This window comes from Saccostrea cucullata, unplaced genomic scaffold (assembly GCF_032062105.1).
Source record: "Saccostrea cucullata isolate Sc308-1 unplaced genomic scaffold, CSIRO_AGI_Scuc_v1 ctg1270, whole genome shotgun sequence".
Taxonomy (NCBI): domain Eukaryota; kingdom Metazoa; phylum Mollusca; class Bivalvia; order Ostreida; family Ostreidae; genus Saccostrea; species Saccostrea cuccullata.
The window spans coordinates 1-8,531 of record NW_026925713.1 but is presented as its reverse complement, the minus strand read 5'-3'; the positions used below and the strand labels follow the sequence as shown (position 1 = coordinate 8,531).

Genomic DNA, 8,531 nt, shown 5'->3' with positions numbered 1-8,531 from the left:
TCATTGATCTCTAATAAATACAGATGCATTTGATAAATGTAAGTCGGCATTTCGAATAACTCTTTCCCTTATAATGACTTCAAAGAACCCACTACCTTTTTAGAAAAGACTAATTTGCAGCACTGTTGAGGCCTACTATGGAGAAATCAACGGGAATTATACGTGAAGGATGAATTGAAGATATTGAAGATATTCTGTGTGAATCCACCAGAGAAGTATGTCATCAAACTAAACTTTGCTGGGGGATTGTATGTTGTTTATCCATTCTTGTATAAAAATGCGATTAACAGTTGAAAATACCCCTTCTCATATTGGTATTTTGAATTTCTCGTAAAATTCTTTCCTAGAAAGTAAGAACCAGACTTGCCCCCTAGCACTTAATATATACCAGATATCACATTGAATTTATCAATGTAACAAATTTTTCACAATAATTTTGTTTTGCACTTGTGCCGATGCAATTTTTGTTTTACATTTCGGAATATCATGAATGCCCTTTATGTGATCAACAAAATTATGTGACACAAAAATGCTTTAAATAATACCTGATTAATCCCTTTCACAATATGACTACCAATTCAAGGATTACATATTACAATCAAATTCTGGCTAAAATAAAATGTACACTTTAATGCATTTTAAGCCTTCGGGCAGCTTTCTCATATCTGCGCAGAAAAACCTTATCGTTTTAATTAAACCCGTTTAAATTCCCTTTTCTTTTTTGATTGACATGAAAATAGATACAAGTAATAATTTACGTTGTATGTGAGATTAAATGTTTCTAACAATTTATATAAATAATATATATTAGTGTTAACAAGAGGCAAGCAAATGCATGCACATAACTTCAAAAGAACTAACATTGAAAACACATATTGTTGATTGAAAAGTGATTTTAAGTTGTACAGAATTTTTTTTCGGATTTAGATTTTAGTTTGATTTATTTGATAACAGAAATATATTCTCAACTTTAACGTCATCACATACCCCAGCACCAGAGGTCATTAAATTCTCATCTTCTGAAGTATCCTCGTCTTCTTCATTTTCATCAGAGTTATCATCATTTTTCTGTAAAATAACGAGATAGATGTTACTGTTTTCTCATCGTATTGAATTAAAAGTTGTTTTGACTTATTTAAATATATTCTACTGAAATCCTTACCTTTTTTCTCTTTTTTGTTTTTCTTTTTCTTTCTCGTCTTTGTTTGCCAGCCTTCTTATTCTGTAATATAAAATGACTTAATACAATGGGAGCGAATTTCAGATAATTGTTGACCGACATGACTGTTTTGTCCTATATATTTCATTGCAAGCCTTATAAAATGAAATATCTAAAACAAGTAATTTGAATTTGCTTTAATTAGCCAAGATCTAAAGTACAATATCAAGATAAATGAACAAAAGAGATTGGCGGAGGGTCTATCCCAACCTTTTTTATTTATGTTTTTGACAGTTGGCTCGTCCTGATGAAAATTATTTCGCTCATATTACACGTTAAGTAATTCAGTTAGCTGAGTGGCACTGGGCGGGGTGCCCATGAAGCTTACAGCCTTTGGTGTTTTTTTTTTTTTGTATTTTTCTTCCATCATGAACGTATATTTTTATATACACTAGAAACCTTTATTAAACAGTTTCTTAACAAAACAATTCTTTAATCTAAGTTGTAATTTAAAGGGGCAATATATTTTTATATATATATGTGTCTTTTATTTCATGAATGAATTCAAAGATCGTTACTTTACTTTAGGAAACTTTGGGGTGATGTGTTAAGTTGAATGTTTGAATGGGACATTTCTCAATAAAAGGTTCAAGAGTCGCACTATTATTTCATTGCAAAATTTGGATTTCCTATTGTGCCTCGCCATACCCCAGAAGGCCATGATTTGAACAATTCAAAATCTACGCAATCTCAGGTTGCACCTAAGTTTCAGCTTTTCTGGCCTTGTGATTCTTTAAAAGAAGATTTATAAAGATTCTTCATATTTTGATTTATATTCTTCCTTTACTTTGTTCGTCCGAATATAAATTATTTATATTCTAAGTAATAACAAGAAAATACCAAATTAGGAGTGCTACTCGCTATAACCTTTAATCAATTCACATACAATATTATGATATCTATTTACACATGTACTTCAGATAACTAAACATGCATAAATAAATATTTAAAGTCATAAAATAAATCCTTTTGTGTGAAATTTCATGATTTAAAACACATGAAGTGTAATATACTTTTCAAAATTATATCGACAGCAATAAAGAATGCGTATGAATTCCTTTTCAATGTATTTATAGTTACCTAGTCACATGTTCTATGATTGTATTTAGCAAGTTAACAACGAAATGAAGTTTATGTAAAATTTGTATTCCATAGTGTGGCCCTGCCCTACCCACGAAGGCAATGGTTTGAACAATTTTAAATTTGCGATATTTCTTGATGCTCTTTCACATAAGTTTAAGCCATCACTGAAAGCAGTTCTCAAGAAGATCTTTTTAAAAAATAGCTATTTTTCTTTCCTTGCATTTTTATAATTTGATAACTTTGTAACACGTTTGATTTTAATGGTGTAATTTACTTTTTCCTTTTATTGATAAACAAATTATTCAATTTCCAATCGTATTTTAACTGGCGCAAGTTATAGCGTGTATACTTTTAAACAGACAAAACATGCTTTTACTGAAATTTTATTCTTCAGCGTGAATATAAGTGTTTTATATCGAGAGTATTTACAATAGGTTTGCCCTTTTAATGTATTTATAGTTCCTAGTCACGTTTACCATTGTATTTAGCAAGTAAACAACTTTGTTTATGTAAAATTTGTATTCCATCATAAGATGTTGAAAATTTTTTAAAGTTTAAAGACGTAAGGACAGACAGACTGACACACAGAGAGATGGACAAACAGCATGACGAACAACTGATAATGGGTGATCAAAAAACTCATTCCAGCCTTCAGCTCAGGTGGTCGCGCGCGTGGCGCAGTGGTAAGAAACGTCTGCTCCAGAATCGCAAACTAAGGTGTTGATCCTTACGTCGCAGGTTCGAATCCCATTGTGGGACGTGGTGACCGGTCCTTTGTACGAGACCTATAAACCGAGGTCCCAAGTCGCAGTAGGTGGTGCTGGCACGAAAAGAATTTCACTTTGCTCAATAGCCCTAAGTGCCCAGTAAAAGACAAAATTTGCAGCTCTCCACTGGCAAGTGGTGGCGTCTCCATATGAGTGAAAAATTCTTGTGATGGCCGTTAAGCAATATACAATCAATTAATCAGCTCCGGAGAGCTGAATTGTATAATACTTTTACTATCAATAAGCACCTTTTCATATATAAGATAAGACAGTGAATAGTAAGGAAATAAGAAATTACACAATCTGATAAAAAAGAATGTGTCCACTTTGAGCTGATGAAGCCAAACATTTCACTTTCAATAATACATACACCGTCTGCATTTAATAGCAGAGTAAAATTTTTCTGAAATTTGACAATTTGAGAAAGTGAAACCATATTTTCTCAACTACAACTTATCAGTTACAATACATACCTCGTCATTAGAGGATAATTTATCACGAACGGACACATCATCCACCCTTTCATTATTTTCTTCAGATTCCTCATCATCTCCCTGAAAATAACACAATTACTCATACCCTCTAATCCTGCAGATATATAATATCTTCTAACTGGTATAACTTTCTGTCGTTATAAGAAATCTGCTACTTGTAATTTTAGACAGTGCATCTAATATTCTTACCGTTTTTCTTGATGCCCTTTTTCCATCTCTTCTCTTTTTTTCTTTGCTCATTCTGTTAGCTTTGGATTTGGTCGATTTCTTTCATGAATTAACAAAAGAGTGCACTCATCAATTAAGTCTCACATCTCAGGCAAAATTGTTTTTAAAAAAAATCTCCTAGTTTTTAAAAGAAAACAGGTACTTCTGATTTAAAAAATAATCTTAATAATATTTTAGTGACTTTTAAAAAAAAAAGTGCTCTTCGTTACAGGAATATGATGATTAAATATTAAGTTTCAATATACAGATGTGTCTCAAAAGTAACGTCTCTCAAAAAACGAAAAACTCCTATTTGTTTCATGAGAATGGGCGTTTCGCAGCTAGAATAAGGCTGCCCGTAAAATGTCAAATTTTTCAAATTGTAGTAACTTCTCTGAACTACCCAGATATGACGTCATAATAGAATATGACGTCAAGTCACTGCAGCTGACAGGACGGGGAAAGTTTCATAATTTTTACATAGCATGTTGATTTATTTTGGGGACTTGTTTAATTCAAATGTTAGGACTGTTTTTTAAGCTCGAGTGTGCTGTTATGATATTGAACATTTGAAATTTAAATATCCATATTCTTTTCGATTGTCCAAAATGCATATATTCAAACAATATTGAAAATTATGTGTGAAATGCTCCCCTTATACGTCCGTAGGCAGAGTTAGAATTTATGAATCGTGTTTGAAATATATGGAAATAACGAACAGTATTCAAGCTCAAAAATTCATTAAACAATACAAAATTGAAACAAGGACAAATTATCGGAGGTGGAATCGGGTGCCATGTAATGTGTTAATTTTTTTATGTCGGTTTTTCATCATTATTCACCACATACCGACTGTGATTTACTTACGTATTTAGAAATTATAACACGTGTTGTATATTAGACACATGCCGTCTTTCTTTCGAAGGAAATACCATGTAGTCAGCTCACTTTAACAATGTTTTACAAATGATAAGTTCAAAATAACACTGTCCGTGTCATCAATTACTTATAATTGATAGTGCATTTTTTTTCTTGTAGAATTGTGATTTAATAATGTTTTAGAACTTGATTGTGTAGTGTAACACTGCGCAGCATTTTTTAAGGGGGCGGGGCCTAGTATTAACGTGACAAAAATATGACATTTATGTAGTTCTCATTATACGTGTAAATGAAATAATCTGCAACGCTGAACAGTATTAGCATAATAAACAACATTATAACTTATCAATGCATTAAAAAAGTTGCTAGTTAAATCCCATGTAGCTTGTTGTAGACAAAGCACTCGTATGAACTTGTATTCATACTGGTAAAAATGACATTGTGTGTGAGAGGCAAATTGAGAAATTTTTTTATCAATGTGTTTTATTATTAATCGTATTATTTACAGATTTTAAATAGTCGATTAATACCAAGGTATAGCCTTTGTTTAGTGCGATTGTTAATTTACTCAAAAAGAAATTTTATTAATTATGTCGTGTTTCATGTACAGGTTACATATTTTACATCGAGATGCTGTACTTTCGCAAAAAATTCTGAAATTTTTTAAATATAGAAAGGATATATTCTAGAAAAGTGCTGCTGCTTTCTTTAAATCGAGGCCGTGATTTTATAAGTGCACAAAATATTTGAAAATTAGCATGTTTCGACATTGGCCTATTTACTTAAACATTTAAGTATTAAAACGCGAACTATTCAAAGCAGCAGCACTTTTCAGAAACTACAAAGTACACAGAAACAATTAATAGCTTGAATTTTTAATTTCAATTAGGGTATGCCCTTGTAATTTTAATATTTGATAGTTATACTTAGGTATGTTATACCATGCTATTTCCAAGTATTTAAGTACAAATAGAATTGCTGAATAAAAATAAATTCAATTTTAAAAATTTCCCGTTTTTTGCACTTTTATTTTCCGTTGATTTCTCATACCTTAACAGTGCTGCGTGTTGTTTACATTAACCTGTATAAAGACAATCCACTTTATTTTATTAGACCAGAAATATTAAATACACTTACACTTTATAAAAAGTTGCCCGCGGTTTGGCGCATGTCAGTTTGATATAAAATTGATGCGTTTACTTTTACAGTCAACATAAATATCTATCTGTAATTTATTATTTGATAGTTATTCCTTATGGTATGCAATGTAAAGTTCGAATGCCACTGTGGGACATTTATTTTAGGAGAAATATTAAATACATTTAACCTTGGCGCAGTAGTTAGAGCGTCACGAAATAAAAATCCTTACGTCCCGTGTCCACTGTGGGACATGGAGATGGTGCTGGCAGACCGTAAAAACTAGGTCCCTGTCGTGCACAAAAATATCCCTGAGTGCCGAGTATAGGTCAAAATTTGCAGCTTTCCACCGGTAAGTGGTGGCATCTCCATATGATTGAAAAATTCTCGAGAGGGACGTTAAACAATATACAATCAATCAATCATTTAACTATAATATAAACTACAAGAAGGGCATTGTCCACTGGATTTATAGATGAGCATGACTCTTTTAAAGCATGCATTTTATTGAAAACCTTATAAATGAATTGTTTGAAATGAGAAATTGAAGTCGTTTATGTTTTTAAAAAAAATCTGAAGTAAACTATGAAGAGAAGATAAACACAAGGGGCTGGCAGAGAACCCCCTAATTAATTTATGTTTTTGCAAGATCCGTAGCCCTGATGAAACTACATGCACAAAAATTACACTTAAAATTAGACACATTTGTAACTTATAATTTAAATTTGAAATGGTGAATTAGTAATTTTACTTTATTTCAAATCTGATATTAAAAATTAATAATTTAGAATTAGAATATAAGAAATTACAAAATAGTTTTTGCTAGAACATTTGCAGTAAAATCGCATGCATGTTTAAATGGGCCATTTTTTTACGTTTAACGAAAAAATATGAATTCCATGGTTGGAGAAGTGTTTTGTCGGATGTAGATGAAATTTTAATGCTTCGTGGCGGGCATTAGATATGCCTTGGGAACAATAAAAATTAAAATTTAATTTAATTTTCAAATTGAATGCCATTAAATTGCTTTATTTTATACATAATTCAATGTTTTATAGCTGTAAAGTACGGGAAATTGATTATGACGTCATAATTGATTTTTTAGCCAGGCATCAGTTCGATTGTTTCATGATCCGGCGAAATCATAAAATGAATCGAGAAACAGTTCAAAATGCCTAATTACAATTTACATAGTTGGTTAGGTAATAATATACACTTATTTAATGACTACGAGGTAAACAGTCAAACTGTTGTCCCGAAGAAGTGAGGAACAGTTTCCCAGGACTTCCCCACTACCGAGGCATAACAGTTCAACTGTTTCACATAGTAGTCATTAAGTGTTTAATTACCTAAACTTCTATATAATTTAAAGCATGAACCAAACAATTAATAAAGAATTTTAACAACTGTTTATTTGCATACTAGTCTATTAATTAGCTGAATTCAGAATATAAAGATTAAATTAATATACAATACGTTTAACTAATAATAAATGAATTGATTTATTGATTGCTTGTGTGTTTTATTCCAATTTGATTAATTATATAGCAGGTTAATAGTGATGTCATGATCATCAAAAGGCTTGAATATCACTACGACCTTTTAAACATGCACCAGTTCATTCTGTAGCCAAGTCAATAATTCGACTGTTTCATGATCACGCAAAACATTAAATGAATCGTGAAACAGTTCAAAATGCCTAACTTTAATTTATATAGTAGGTTTGGTAAAAATCAAAACTGTTAACCCGGTCACAGAATGAACTGTTGCATGGCTGAACTAAACCATTGTGATGTAATAGTTATTTTCTCATACTTTACAGCTATATGATACTGAATTATGTATTATTTGTAGTATTTTCATGGCTTTCAATTTCAAATTATTATTTGAAGAGAAAACTCAATACCCACATAACTATATATTTTAAATTTAATATCATTTGAAAGAAAACGCCAAGAACACCTTTTCTGAGGGTAATTTTGGGGAAATTATGCCCCGTTCATTCCTTAAGTCTTTACTTTTTAAAGCATCCGACTTAGCGTATTATATTCAAACCTTTAAGCAAGTTATGTATTTTTTAGTTAACAATACATATAAACATCAATATCCATTAGGGCATGCAATAACCCAAGAAATAATGCAAAATTATCGATGTGTCTATATCACTACTTAGAGAAACTATATAGTAGGTTAGGGAAATAGTCCAACAATTGTCCCTCGATAATGGGGAAGATCTGCAAAACTTCGGCCTGGGGCAAAAGTTTCCCTGGTCTTTTCCATTTTCGGGACAACAGTTTGACTGTCCCTCTAGTAGTAATGAAATAAGTGTATAACACAGTAGGACAGTTGTCCCACAACAAAAGCGAAAATTTTTATAATGTCACATAAACTACTATTTTTAACATTGTTTTGAATTGGTAATTTAGTGATTTTGACTAAATATTGCAGATTTTAATTTCATGTGCAGATAAAAATTCATTAATATAACATTATAAATGGCAATTATGTGATGTTTTATGTACAACTTTTTTCCGTAAGAAATTGTCAGAAATTGCAGACACTAGGACAGCGAACAAAATTATCATTTAGCACTGTATTCAGTGGTGAATGACTCATACAGGAAAAGAGGTGAAACAAGAAATGATACAAAAATGGTCTTCGCACTGATTTTAATTTATTAAAAAAGGTTCAAATAAGACTCTAGTAGTTTCAAAACTGTAAAGATGGTTGGTAGATCCATAAAAA

At 31.2% G+C, this 8,531-nt stretch overlaps 1 long non-coding RNA gene across 1 annotated transcript; it reads right to left on the bottom strand.

Moving 5' to 3' along the window:
* Window positions 1–1,158: 1,158 nt before the first annotated feature.
* On the bottom strand, window positions 1,159–3,832 carry LOC134269640 (uncharacterized). The gene is made up of 3 exons (XR_009992616.1): window positions 3,753–3,832; window positions 3,543–3,623; window positions 1,159–1,222 (listed from the first exon to the last, which is right to left on the bottom strand). It is a non-coding gene; the product is annotated as an uncharacterized LOC134269640 (long non-coding RNA).
* Between the last annotated feature and the right edge of the window lie 4,699 nt (window positions 3,833–8,531).